Source organism: Rhinopithecus bieti, unplaced genomic scaffold, assembly GCF_001698545.2.
Source record: "Rhinopithecus bieti isolate Rb0 unplaced genomic scaffold, ASM169854v2 scaffold_10589, whole genome shotgun sequence".
NCBI classification, from domain to species: domain Eukaryota; kingdom Metazoa; phylum Chordata; class Mammalia; order Primates; family Cercopithecidae; genus Rhinopithecus; species Rhinopithecus bieti.
The window spans coordinates 756417-771001 of NW_016807065.1; the positions used below are offsets into that span (position 1 = coordinate 756417).

The following is a 14585-nucleotide window of genomic DNA, read 5'->3' on the forward strand; positions in this document are numbered from 1 at the left end:
ATTTTGGAGGGCCAAGGCAGGCGGATCACCTGAGTTTGGGAGTTTGTGACCACACTGAATCGCTGGAATCCTGGAGGTGGAGGTTGCAGTGAGGCGAGATTGTGACACTGCACTCCAGCCTGGGCAACAGTGAGACACTCTCAAAAAAAAGAAAAAAGAAAAAAAAGGCCAAGCATAGTGGCTCATGCCTGTAATCCCAGCACTTTGGGAGGCCGAGGCAGATGGATCATGAGGTCAGGAGATCGAGACCATCCTGGCCAACACGGTGAAACACCATCTCTACTAAAAATACAAAAAAAATTAGCTGGGCATGGTGGCGGGCACCTGTAGTCCCCAGCTACTCAGGAGGCTGAGGCAGGAGAATGGCATGAACCCGGGAGGTGGAGCTTGCAGTGAGCCGAGACCTCGTCACTGCACTCCAGCCTGGGCGACGGTGCGAGACTCTGTCTCAAAAAAAAAAAAAAATTCATCGATGCTCAGCCCTTCTTGAACATGAACTCATAGTGAACAGAGCCCTATGAATGTGAGGAATATTGAGAAGCCATCACTAGTTACTCACTCAAACCTTATTGAATGTATGAGAATTTACTCCAGAGAGATGCCCTTTCAGCATAAGAAATGTTGGAAAGGATTTATATAATCTTTCCTTTTAATATCCACATACAAACTTACTGGAGAAAACCCCAAAATGTAAAGCAATGTTGAAAACCTACAGTTATTTAAATTCATTTCAAGTATGTGAACTCACTGTAAAGAAATCCTGTGAATGTAAGTAGTATGATAAATTCTTGAATGTTTTTTTTTTTTTTGAGATGGAGTTTTGCTCTTGTTGCCCAGGCTGGAGTGCAGTGGCTCAATCTCAACTTACCACAACCTCTGCCCCCCCAGATTCAAGTGATTCTTCTGCCTCAGCCTTCCAAGTAGCTGGGATTACAGTCATGCACCACCACGCCTGGCTAATTTTGTATTTTTAGAGGAGGCAGGGATTCTCCATGTTGGTCAGGCTGGTCTCGAACTCCTGACCTCCAGTGATCCACCTGGTTTGACCTCCCAAAGTGCTGAGATTACAGGCATGAGTCACCACACCCAGCCAATTCTTCAATTCCTAAAGTCCCTTTCCATATCATTAAAGAACTCACACTGGAGAGAAACCTTATCGATGTTAGAATTGTAGGAAAGCCCTCTGTTGTTCCCATTTACCTGAAAGATGTGAACAAAGTCATATTGTAGAAAAATGCTGGCCGGGCGCGGTGGCTCAAGCCTGTAATCCCAGCACTTTGGGAGGCCGAGACGGGTGGATCATGAGGTCAGGAGATCGAGACCATCCTGACTAACACGGTGAAACCCCGTCTCTACTAAGAATACAAAAACTAGCCGGGCGAGGTGGCGGGCGCCTGTAGTCCCAGCTACGTGGGAGGCTGAGGCAGGAGAATGGCGTGAACCTGGGAGGCGGAGCTTGCAGTGAGCTGAGATCTGGCCACTGCACTCCAGCCTGGGCGACAGAGTGAGACTCTGTCTCAAAAAAAAAAAAAAAAGAAAAATGCTGAGAGAGTTGGGAATCTGGAACCACTTCTTTATTATCTCAGGTCATAATGAACTTGTAAGAATTCACAGTTGCAGGAAGCCCTACGTGTATGGAAAATATGGGAAAGGCTTCATTTACTCCTTAGGACAGATACCACAAAACTCCCACTAGGAGAAAACCTACGTTTATAAGGAATGTGGAAAATCTTCACTTATTCCTCAAGCTTTAAGGTATATGTCAGGATTCTCAGTGGAGAGAAGCCGTGTTGATGTAAGGAATGTGGGAAAGCCCTTGCCTGCTACTCAGTCCTTGATAAACATTTTAGAACACAAACTGGAGAGAAACTATGAATTCAAGAAGTGTGGCAAAACCTTTTTATGTTCCACAAGCTTTAATCATACACCGATGTATGCTGGAGAAGAACTTGATGAATCTAATAAGTGGAATGGCCTAGATCAGGGGTCCCCAAACCCCTGGGCCATGGACTGGTACTGGTCTGTGGCCTATTAGGATCCAGGCCGCACAGCAGGAGGTGAATGTAGGATGAGCAAATATTACTGCCTGAGCTCCACTTTCTATCAGATCAGCAGTGACATTAGATTCTCATAGGAGCATGAACTCTATTGTGAACTGCACATGCAGGGGATCTAGGTTGCACACTCCTTATGAGAATCTAATGCCTGATGATCTGAACTGGAACAGGTTAATCCCCAACTCTAGTCCGTGGGAAAAATGTCTTCCACAAAACCGGTCCCTGGTGCCAAAAAGGGGACCACTGATCTAGATTATGTCCCATCTACCCATTAACATATTAAGGCTTTCATCCCTGGGACCTCAAGATAATGGTGGTATTTGGAGACATGGTTTTTTAAAGAGGTGATTTTAAAATGAGGCAGTTAGAATGGGGCCCTCATTCCGTATGACTGGTTTCCTTATAAGAAGTGAAAGAGATACTAGGGTAGCAGGAACAGATTTTTATGTGAAGTGACCAGAAATGGTTACCTGCAAGGCAAGGAGAGATTCCTGGAGGAAATGCTTCTTTTAAGGGTCATTATAGAGGAAATCATCCTTACCTACACTTCGATCGTGGACTTCCAGCCTCCAAAATTATAAGCAAATAAATTTCTGTTGTTTAAGCATCCGATGTGTGGGGTTCATTTTTTTTTTTGTCAACTCTAGCAAAATAATGCAGCAAAGAATGTGAGAAAACCTTTAGGTATTCCAGAGTCTTTAATATTCATGTTCAGAGTTACAATAGAGAGAAACCTTATGAATGTAAGGAATGAAGTGTTTTCTGTCTGTAGTGTGTGTGTGTGTGTGTGTGTGTGTGTGTGTGTTTGAGACACAGTCTGCCTGTGTTGCCCAGGCTTGAGTGCAATGGCATGATCTTGGCTCACTGCAACCTCTGCCTTCTGGGTTCAAGCGATTCTCCTGTCTCAGCCTCTGGAGTAGCTAGGATCACAGGCACGTACCACCATGCTCAGCTAATTTTTGTATTTTTAGTAGAGCTGGGGTTTCATCATGTTGGTCAGTGTGGTCTCGAACTCCTGGTCTGAAGTGATCTGCCCACCTCGGCTTCGCAAAGTGCTGGGATTACAGCCATGAGCCACCACACCTGGCCTCCTTTTAGTCTTTAGTCTGCTAAATGTGAGAAATCATGCAGTAGACCATTTCAGTGAATCTAAGGCACGTGAAAAACCATTTTATTATCCCTTAAAGCATCCGAACTCATCTGGTGAAAGAACTTATAAAACTCAAGTGAGAAAAAATAAAAGAATATAAAGAAGAGGTTTCTTGCTGGGCGCAGTGGCTCAGCGTCTTCACTGCATGGGACGCAGTGGCTCACGCCTGTATAATCAACCCAAGCACTTTGAGGCCGAGATGGGTGGATCACGAGGTCGAGAATCAAGACCATCCCCTGATAACACGGTGACCACCCCGCTCGTCTACAAAAACAAAAAATTAGCCGGGCGGGTGGTGCTGCCTGTAGCCCAGTTACTCGAGGCTGAGGCGGGAGAAGGCGTGACCGGGGAGCGGAGCTTGCAGTGAGCCGAGATGGTGCCACTGCACTCCAGCCTGGCGACAAAGCGAGGACTCCCGTCTCAAAAAAAAAAAAAAAAAAAAAAAATTTAAATCAAAGACTGATCTTGCACAACATGGAAGAGCTTACAGTGGATTGAAACCCCATCATAAGGAAATGTGGGCCGGGTGCAGTGGCTAACACCTGTAATCCCAGCACTTTGGGAGGCTGAGGTGGACAAATCACTTGAGCCCAGGAGTTCGAGACCAGCCTGGGCAACATGGTGAAACCTCATCTCTACAAAAGTACAAAAATTAGCTGGGCACGGTAGTGTTCGTCTGTAGTCCCAGCTACTGAGGAGGCTGAGGTGGGAGGATCACTTGAACCCAAGAGGCGGAGGTTGCAGTGAGCCGAGATTGTGCCAGTGCACTCCAGCCGGGGTAACAGAATGAGAACCTGTTTCAAGAAAAAGTTGACTCAAAAGTAAGAGGAAAAAAGGAATGTGGCAGGGCTTTTAAAAACTTTTCATACCTTATAGAAGATGTAGAAACTCAGTGGAGAGAAACCTGCTTGTAAATCAAGTGGAATCGCCTGTGTTCATTCTTAAGGCTTCTTTTGTACATCGTAAATTGCTGTGAAGCCATGGGAAGGGGAAAAGTGGGATACAACCCTTAGATATTTCACATGCGGATATTATGATCTGCCTGATGGAGCCACCAAGCATGTCCCTTCTTTAAAAGGTCAGGTAGGGAGCCTGGCATGGTGGCTCATACCTCTAATCCCAGCACTTTGGGAGGCCGAGGTGGGTGGATCACTGGAGGTCAGGAGTTCGAGTCCAGCCTGGTCAATATGGTGAAACCCCGTCTCTACTAAAAATACAAAATAAGCCAGGTGTTGTGGTGCATGCCTGTAATCCCAGCTACTTGGGAGGCCCGGGCAGGAATTCAAGACCAGCCTGGCCAACATGGCAAAACCCCATCTCTACTAAAAACACAAAAATTAGCCAGGCATGGTGGTGGGCACCTGTAATCCCAGCTACTCAGGAGGCTGAGGCAGAAGAGTTGTTTGAACCCAGGAGGTGGAGGTTACAGTGAGCTGAGATTGTGCCACTGCACTCCAGTCTGGATGACAAGAGCAAAGCTCCATCTCAAAAAAAAAAAAGAAAAAAAGGTCAGGTAGGGGCTTTCAGCACTTTGGGAGGCCAAGATGGGAGGATCACCTGAACCCGGGAGTTCACAACCAGCCTGGGGCAACATAGCAAGACTGCCTCTATTAAGAAAAAAAAAAAAAGGGTCAGATAGGGACCTAGTACTAATCTCTCTCTGAAACTGAATGCTTGACAGCTCCAAGGAACTCAGTGACCAGCAAGGGACTGTCCCAGTAGGCTTCGCTGGTCACATGGAAATGGAAATGGGGCCGGGCGCGGTGGCCCAAGCCTGTAATCCCAGCACTTTGGGAGGCCGAGGCGGGTGGATCACGAGGTCAGGAGATCGAGACCCTCCTGGCTAACACGGTGAAACCCCGTCTCTACTAAAATACAAAAAACTAGCCGGGCGAGGTGGTGGGCGCCTGTAGTCCCAGCTACTCGGAGGCTGAGGCGGGAGAATGGCGGGAACCCGGGAGGCGGAGCTTGCAGTGAGCCGAGATCACGCCACTGCACTCCAGCCTGGGCGACACAGCGAGACTCCGTCTCAAAAAAAACAACAACAAACAAACAAACAAAAAAAGAAATGGAAATGGAATGAGTGCAGCAGCCTGACATTAGCAGCCTTGTGGCTTTACCTATCGGCAACTGTATCTTTTGGAAAGACTGTATCATAATTTTATCATGCATTCCTCTACCTGAAGCTAAGCTGCTGGCTCAAGGGGACTCTTATTGCCTGGGTAGGCCTCTTCAGTCATGATTGGAATAAGCTGAAAGCTGAATGTGTCCACTGGGTTTCTGCAGGCATCCAGCCATGGAATGCAATGGCACGATCTTAGCTCACCACAATCTCCACCTTCCACGTTCAAGCAATTTTCCTGCCTCAGCCTCCTGAGTAGGATTACAGGCATGTGCCATCACGCCCGTCTAATTGTTTTGTATTTTTAGTAGAGACTGGATTTCTCCACGTTGGTCAGGCTGGTCTCGAACTCCCAACCTCAGGTGATCCACCTGCCCGCCTCAGCCTCCCAAAGTGCTGGGATTACAGGCATGACCCACCGTGCCCAGCCGTGGAAGCCTTTCTGTATCACTCTTGTTGCAAACAAGATAATTCATTTTGGGGGTACATTCAAATAAATGACAAGAAGATGAAATTTTCTTTCTGTGTGTCCTATTCTCAGATAAGACTTGTGGTCCCTTAGTTTTCTGTGGTGGCTTTATGTGATTAAATTTGTTTTTGAAAGAGTTTCTGAATATATTACTTGTTCTGTTACGCACATTTGATATATTAGCGCTTTCTTCATGACTGCAGCTGTAAACACTTTCTCATTTGCATTATATGTTCATTTAGCAGTGAGTTTGTCTTTAACTGCCAAGATAAGGTTTTGTTTTGTTTTTCCATAAAGTCCAGATTCTGCAAAACTTGGTGATCTTTTGTTTTTGTTTTGAGATGGAATCTTGCTCTCTCACTCAGGCTGGAGTCCAGGGGTGCAACCTCTGCTCACTGCAACCTCTGCCACCTCCCCTGGCTGTCATGAGGGATTATTAATAGATGCTTTTAGATAGTCCTCTCTAGTGCCATTGATAATTGGTCATACCATGGGTCTACCTAGCATTTCTTTTCTTTACGTTTTTTTTTTTTAAGGTGTGCATTTTCATTCAATGTGTCAAGTCAGTGTACAGGTAAGCCCTGGCTGCCTCCATTCCTCCACCCGCTCCCAGGGAGACCAAAAGCCTTTATACATCTCAAGCTGGGGGACAAAAAAGGGGGGCCATGATGGCTGATCATTCAAAATTAAACAAAATAAAATATAAAGGCAAAGATTTTCTTTTTTAAATTTAATTTAATTTAATTTTTTTTTTTGAGACAGAGTCTCGCTCTGTCGCCCAGGCTGAGTGCAGTGGCCGGATCTCAGCTCACTGCAAGCTCCGCCTCCCAGGTTCATGCCATTCTCCTGCCTCAGCCTCCTGAGTAGCTGGGACTACAGGCGCCCGCCACCGTGCCCGGCTAGTTTTTTGTATTTTTAGTAGAGACGGGGTTTCACTGTGGTCTCGATCTTCTGACCTTGTGATCCGCCCACCTCGGCCTCCCAAAGTGCTGGGATTACAAGCGTGAGCCACCACGCCCGGCCAAGATTTTTTTTAAAAATTGCATTATATAATTTACATGAAAGCAATGCTATCACCACCCCATGTGAACTTGGGAGACGACTGGGCATTCTCCTTAGAAGTGGGGTGGCTTTTGGGAGGGCAAGGGACTTCCTGTAAGAATGCACCTCCCAGCCGGGCGCAGTGGCTCACGCCTGTAATGCCAGCATGGGAGGCTGAGGCAGGTGGATCATGAGGTCAGGAGTTTGAGACCATCCTTGCCAGTATGGTGAAACCACATCTCTACTAAAAATACAAAAATTAGCTGCGTGTGGTGGTGCACCTGTAATCCCAGCTACTTGGGAGGCTGAGGCAGAAGAATCGCTTGAACCCGGGAGGCAGAGGTGCAGTGAGCCGATGTTGTACCACTGCACTCCAGTCTGGGCGACAGAGCAAGACTCTTTCGAAAAAACAAAAAAAGGAGAATGCCCCTCCCAATATTTAGAATGACTATTAAAAGAAAGAACAATGTATAATCAAGTCCTCAGCTGCACTGTTGAACATTTGGGATTCCTTGCTCCAACTAACTGTTGTCACCTTCACCATTCCAGGTTTTAAATCTTAAGCCAAAAAACAAAAAAAAAAATTGCCAGTCTCACCTTATTTTCTGCATAAGTTAGGTTTTTGTCAAGAAAGGTTATAATGTAAGTCACCGTCTGCCTAGAACTATTTGCAGTAGGGTGGACAATGCAGAGGCCAGACTCCTCGTATTCCTGCTTGCTAATCCACATCTGCTGGAAAGGGGAACAGCGAGACCAAGATGGAGCCGCTGATCCATACAGAATATTTATGCTCAGGAGGAGCAACGATGTTGATCTTCTTCATGCTGGGAGCCGTGGTGGTGATCTCCATCCTGTTAGCAATGCCAGGGTACATGGTGGTGTTGCTGGACAGCACTGGGTTGGCATACTGGTCTTTGCAGATATCCATGTCACATTTCATGATGGAGTTGAAGGTAGTTTCGTGGATGCCACGGGATTCCATGCCCAGGAAGGAAGACTGGAAGAGTGCCTAGGGACAGCGGGGACCCCTAGTTGCCGATAGTGATGACCTGGCCATTGGGCAGCTGGAATCTCTTCTTCAGGGAGAAGCTGGAGGCCATGTGCAGGGACAGCAGCGCCTGGATGGCTATGTACCTGGATGGGGTGTTGAATATCTTAGACATGATCTGGGTCATCTTCTCATGGTTGGCTTTAGGGTTCGGGGGGCCTCAGTCAGCAGCACCGGGTGCTCCTTGGGAGCCACATGCAGCTCGTTGTCGAAGGTGTGGTGCCAGATCTTCTCAATGTCGTCCCAGTTGGTGATGATGCTGTGCTTGATGGGTATTTCAGGGTCAGGTTGCCTCTCTTGCTCTGGGCCTGTTCACCCACGTAGAAGTCCTTCTGACCCATGCCCACCATAATGCCCTGGTGCGCGGATGCTCCACGATGGAGAGGAAGATGGCCCAGGGGACATTGTCACCCGCAAAGTTGGCCTTGCACATGCCGGAGCCATTGTCAACTACAAGCACCTCAATATCATCTTCCATGGTGAGCTGCCAGTGGGCGTGTATAGGCGGCGCAGTGGGCGGGACAAGGCTTTGTGCTCACGGGATAGATGCAGTCTTAACGGTTGCATTTCTTCTTTTAAAAAAAATTTTAAAAAATAGAGATGGGGGGCCAGGCTCAATGGCTCACACCTGTAATCCCAGCACTTTGGGAGGCTGAGGCGGGCAGATCACGAGGTCAGGAGATCGAGACCATCTGGGTAACACAGTGAAACCTTGTCTCTACTAAAAAAATACAAAAGAATTAGCCTGGCATAGTGGCGGGCACCTGTAGTCCCAGCTACTCAGGAGGCTGAGGCAGGAGAATGGCGTGAACCCAGGAGGTGGAGATAGCAGTGAGCCAAGATTGCACCACTGCACTCCAGCCTGGGCAACAGAGCGAGACTCTGTCTCAAAAAAAAAAAAAAGATATGGGGGTCTCACTGTGTTGCCCAGGCTGGTCTAGAACCACTGACCTCAAGAGAGCCTCCTGCCTTGGCCTCCTAAAGTGCTGGGATTATAGGCATGAGCAATTGCACCTGCCTTTATTTTATTTTATTTTATTTTAGACAGAGGCTCACTCTGTTGTCCAGGCTGGAGTGCAGTGGTGGGATCATCTCAGCTCACTGCAGCTTCTGCCTCCCAGGTTCAAGCGATTCTCCTGCCTCAGCCTCCCGAGTAGCTGGGACTACAGGTGCCCCCCACCATGCCTGGCTAATTTTTGTACTTTTAGTAGAGATGCAGTTTCACCATGTTGGTCAGGATGGTCTTGATCTTCTGATCTCGTGATCCGCCCGCCCAGGCCTCCCAAAGTTCTGGAATTACAGGTGTGATCCACTGCGTCCAGCCCTTTATTTTTATTTATATATTTTTTTGAGACAGAGTTTTACTCTTGTTGTCGAGGCTGGAGTGTAATGGCACGATCTCAGCTCACTGCAACCTCTGCCTCCTGGGTTCAAGTGATTCTCCTGCCTCAGCTTCCTGAGTAGCTGGGATTACAGGGACATGCCACCATGCCTGTCTAATTTTTTGTGTTTTTTGTAGAGATGGGGTTTCACCATATTGGCCAGGCAGGTCTGGAACTCCGGAACTTGGGTGATCCACCCACCTCGGCCTCCCAAACTGCTGGGATTACAGGCATGAACCATCGCGCCCAGCTTCCTTATTCTTTTATTTATTTAATTTTGAGGCAGAGTCTCTGCTCACTGCAATCTCCACCTCCTGGGTTGCAATCTCCGCTCACTGCAACCTCCACCTCCTGGGTTCAAGCGATTCTCCTGACTCAGTCACCCAAATAGCTGGGACTGCAGCTACTACTACAGGCATGCACCATCACACCCAGCTGATTTTTGTATTTTTAGTAGAGATGGGATTTCACCATGTTGGCCAGGATGGTCTTGATCTCTTGACCTTGTGATCCACCTGCCTTGTCCTCCCAAAGTACTGGGATTATAGGTGTGAGCCACCACTCCTGGCCTCTTTATTCTTATTTATAAGAAAATGCTCTCTGACCTTACAGGTCAAATAATAGCTAGTTGTCTTCTCAATATTCATTCTCCCCTACTCTTTTTTTTTTTTTTTTTTTTTTTTTTTTTTTTTTTTTAATGGAGTCTCACTCTTGTTGCCTAGGCTGGAGTGCAATGGCGCAATCTTGGCTCATGGCAACCTCCACCTCCCAGGTTTGAGCGATTCTACTGCCTCAGCCTCCCTAGTAGCTGGAATTACAGGCGTGTGCCACCATGCCCGGCTGAGTTTTATTTTAGTAGAGACGGGGTTTTCCATGTTGGTCAGGCTGGTCTTGAACTCCCAACTTCAGGTGATCCACCCACCTCGGCCTCCCAAAGTGCTGGGATTACAGGCATGAGCCACCACGCCCAGCCACTGGATGAGTTTTTACAACATAGTGGAAAAATCAGGTCAACTATATGCTAGTGAAGCCATTAAAGCCATAAGCCTAGAAGATAGTTCAGTGTCTGTGGGTAAAAGAGGAGAGAAGTGAGTCATGGGGCAGGTAATAAGAGGCCTCAAGGACATGTCTGAATTCCTGTTTTGAGTCTCCTTCCCTAGTGCTACCAGCCCATCCATCATCCTCCTGCAACCTCCATCCTGGTACATTCTTGAAGATGTTCATTGCCTGAGCCAGAATATATGTGTGATGCTTTAGAACTCCTTGACCTTCAAGTAGATGGCAGTGATTTATCGTTGGAGGAGTGGGCATTACTGGACTTTCTTTGGGAAAACCTGTACAGAGACATGTTGCTGGAGAACTTTAGAAACTTAACCTTGATGGAGCAGGCTGGCCTCATTACTTCTTCATTTGTAATGCAGCAAATAGTTGCTCTTAAGCATGTCTTGTGTTCCAAGATTTGCCATAATAATGGTAAGTTAGTGGTGAACACAAAATGGATGATCCCTGTCCTTGTGAGGCAGTCTAGTGACTTCCCAAGAAAATGAAAATCTGTTCATTGCACGGATTTCATTTTCTCTTGCATGGTTTTCAAGGATTAGTTCTATATGGGATAGTGAGTGAGGGCGTTTGCTTTTGAGTCCTTGTGAAAAATTTCTTTTTTTTTTTTTTTTTTTTTTGAGACAGAGTCTCGCTCTGTCGCCCAGGCTGGAGTGCAGTGGCGCCGGATCTCAGACTCCTGCAAGGCTCCGCTCCCGGGGTTACGCCATTCTTCCTGCCTCGCCTCCCGAGTAGCTGGATACAGGCGCCCGCCACCGCTTAGGGGATAACTGGTCGTCGGGGCTCAATTACCTCCCGGTCTAGATTTTGGTTGGCTATTTTCTTTAGCTAGGAGGCAGAGGTTATGGGTGGACCGCAGATTGGTACCAGAATAGAGTCTCGATCTGACATAGACCTGCGGTGATCCTTCGCGCACACGCACGTCTGTCGGTTTCTCCCGAATCATGAGACTGAAGGTTGATTACAGGCTTGAGCCACTCCAAGCTGCAATCCATCAACCCTCACCAAACACCGGACCTTTCTGTTCTTATTATTTTGCTGTTTCTAAAATTGGACTTGTCTATATTCAGAATGCTTTAAATCCAAAGTGTTAGAATTCTTTTTGTGCAAACTTCTTGTCTCCTGCTCATCACTCCCACATCCTGTGTCTTGTTCCATGAGCAGGGTATCAGCTCTGCAAATGTACTATGATTAACAAGGGGTAGCACAAAAAGGTGAGGTCAGAGAAGAGAGGAATCCTTCAAGTCACCTGTACAGGTGAGCCCCAGGCAGAAAAGTGTCATTGTGTGGGACAACCCTGTCTTGTGAGAAGCCAGTGGAGAAAGATAAGAGAGAAATAAAGGGGAAGAATTAAAATGTGAAGAAATAATAGGTAAAACTTTCCAAATTTGATGAAAGGCATGAATCTTTAAATCCAAGAAGCCCAGCAAACTCCAAGTAAGAGAAAGTCAGAGAGGCCCACAGTGAGTCACATTATCATCAAAATGTCAAATGGCAAAGACAAAGAGTGCTGAAAGAAGTAATTCCTTACATGAAGGAATTCTCAATAGTGAAGATTTTGGGAGCTGAAAGCCTGAGGGTCATGACCAACTCAGCATTCCACTGGAGGCTATATGATCAAACAACAAACTGTTTATCATAAAATGCAGCATGTGGGCAAACTCACATCTGTGCCTGCCAGCCGAAGTTATGCCTAGGGCAATCACTCCCTGGTGCTGTGCTCCTTGAGGTTATCTACTGGAACATCTGGAGCTTACTATTCAAAGAAAGCGGTCATGTAGACCTGCACTAAATCAAACAGCTGACCGACAATCACCCCCTCCTCCCTATTTTCTTTTCTTTTTTTTTTTTTTTTTTTTTTTGAGACGGAGTTTCGCTCTGTCGCCTAGGCTGGAGTGCAGTGGCCGGATCTCAGCTCACTGCAAGCTCCGCCTCCCAGGTTTACGCCATTCTCCTGCCTCAGCCTCCCGAGTAGCTGGGACTACAGGCGCCCACCACCTCGCTTGGCTAGTTTTTTGTATTTTTTTTAGTAGAGACGGGGTTTCACGGTGTTAGCCAGGATAGTCTTGATCTCCTGACCTCGTGATCCACCCGTCTCGGCCTCCCAAAGTGCTGGGATTACAGGCTTGAGCCACCGTGCCCGGTTCCTATTTCCTTTACTCAATAAATACAAAGGGCTCTGGAAGCTCAGGGCACTTGTTCACTAGAAGCAAGGAGTCCCCTGACCCCTTCTTTTAAAACAGATATTTTTGTTTCTGTCTTTATTTCTGTGTTCGTCCTCCTTTGTTCAGTCCACCAGGGTCTGTGGCAAAGTGGTGTCACAAACAGGGACTTCAAGGATGTGAATGAAGAAGGTCTGCTGGAGCAGAGGAAGTGAAACTAACAAGATGAAGGAGGACCCTGGAAAAAATCTGCCAGCAGGGAGTATAAGGTCAGTGCTCTAAAGAAGTACTGGGAATGGGAAGTTTCTGAATCAGGGTAACATGGGGCAGAATTTGTCTGTTGAAGAAAAACATTATATGCAGTTGCTTAAAGTTCTGTTGAAACAGTCTGGAGCTCAAGTTAATTCACAGACATTAACTAGGCTTCTGCAGGAGGTTATTACACATAACCCATGGTTTCTGCAGGCAGGCACTCTCAATGTGGAAAATTGGGACAAAGCAGAAGAGGGATTGAAACGGGCTCATCAAAAAGGTCTCAAAGTAGACCCTTCTGTTTTTTCTGCTTGGGGTTTGGTTTACACAGTCCTACTGCCATTGTCTTCTTCTTATTCTGTCGGACAACAGGAGTCAGGTTCTGAGTCTCAAGAATTAAAAACATCATTTGTTCCTCTGACAGCGCCTATTGAAAATAATGAGCAGGAGAAAGGGGAGGAGAATTGGCTGCTTGCTAAGCAGGAAATAGGAGAGGAGACTTGGCTTCTGCCACCCCATCCAGTAGCAGAAGTAGAAACCCACATATAAAAAATTTTGCATGCTGCTGCTACGGCTGGGGAACCTTTAGGACCTTGCACTGCACTTTCCTTATTACTGTAAGGCCTGATCCGAATGATCCACAACATCTTTTACATGAGTGCACTCCTGTAGAGTTTAAATTAGTAAAGGAATTAAAAGCTAGTGTGCTTAATAATGGAGTGCAAAGCCTGTTTACTGCAAGGCTGTTAGAATCAATGTTCGGAGCCATGTGCCTCCCACGCTTTGATATAAAACATTTGGCTTGCACTTGCTTATCCACCAGTGCATATCTCACATGCAGTTTAAATTGACAAGAAATGTGCACAGACCAGGCTAGGCAGAATCACACCTCTGGTCAAGGAAACACTACAGAGAAAATGCTGACAGGCAGTGACCCCTTTTCAGATCTGGTACAACAATTAACACTCCCAGAGTCTGCTTACCACCAGTCCACCTTAGCTGCCAAGCATGCTTGAAGCACAATTCCTGAAGAGGGAGTTCCAGTGCAGTCTTTTCTGCTTGTCATGCAGGGATCATGGGAACCTTATGCATGATTTATCACATGGCTGCAAGAGGCAGTGCAGCATCAGGTCCCTCAATGCCTCTGCTACAGAAATGCTTACCATAACTCTAGCCCATGAAAATGAAAATGCAGATTGCAGATGTGCAATGGCTCCTGTGAGATCCACAAAGAGCTTGGGGGATTACCTTAAAGCTTGTCAGGATATAGGGACTGAATTTCATCATCCTACAATGTTAGCGCAAGCAATGGCTAGTTTAGTAGTTGACAAATCTAAAAGGAGTCAAGGCTCAAACCCCAAAGTGGGAAAATGTCATACTTGTGGAAAACTGGACATTTTAAAAAGGAATGCCACCAGATCTCAGAACAGAAAGGATTTTACAATGTGGTGCCCCCGCCAGCGGAAAAAACGCCAGGACTCTGTCCTTGCTGTAACAAAGGAAATCACTGGGCTAATCAATGCTGCTCAGAATTTCATCAGAATGGCACCCCACCTGTCGGGAAATGAGAAGGGGCCCTGGACCTGAGCCCTCACACAATGAGGGCGTTCCCAGTTCAGACCACAACCCCACTTCAGGGGTGGGTCCCAGGACGAATATTGATTCCCTCTCCCCAAGAACACCAGGTAGCACAGGATTAAATCTCCCCACCAGAGAAATAATTACACTAGTTGGAGGAGACAAACCTACCAAAGTTCCCACTGGCATTTGGGGACCTTTACCAGCAGGACACATGGGACTAATTTTAGGCACTGCCTTAACTTGCAAGACATCAAAGTAATCC

General features: G+C 46.8%; 1 pseudogene; it reads right to left on the reverse strand.

Annotated features, from left to right (window-relative positions):
• Positions 1–1098: 1098 nt before the first annotated feature.
• LOC108534576 (actin, cytoplasmic 1-like) lies at positions 1099–8379 on the reverse strand (annotated as a pseudogene).
• Between the last annotated feature and the right edge of the window lie 6206 nt (positions 8380–14585).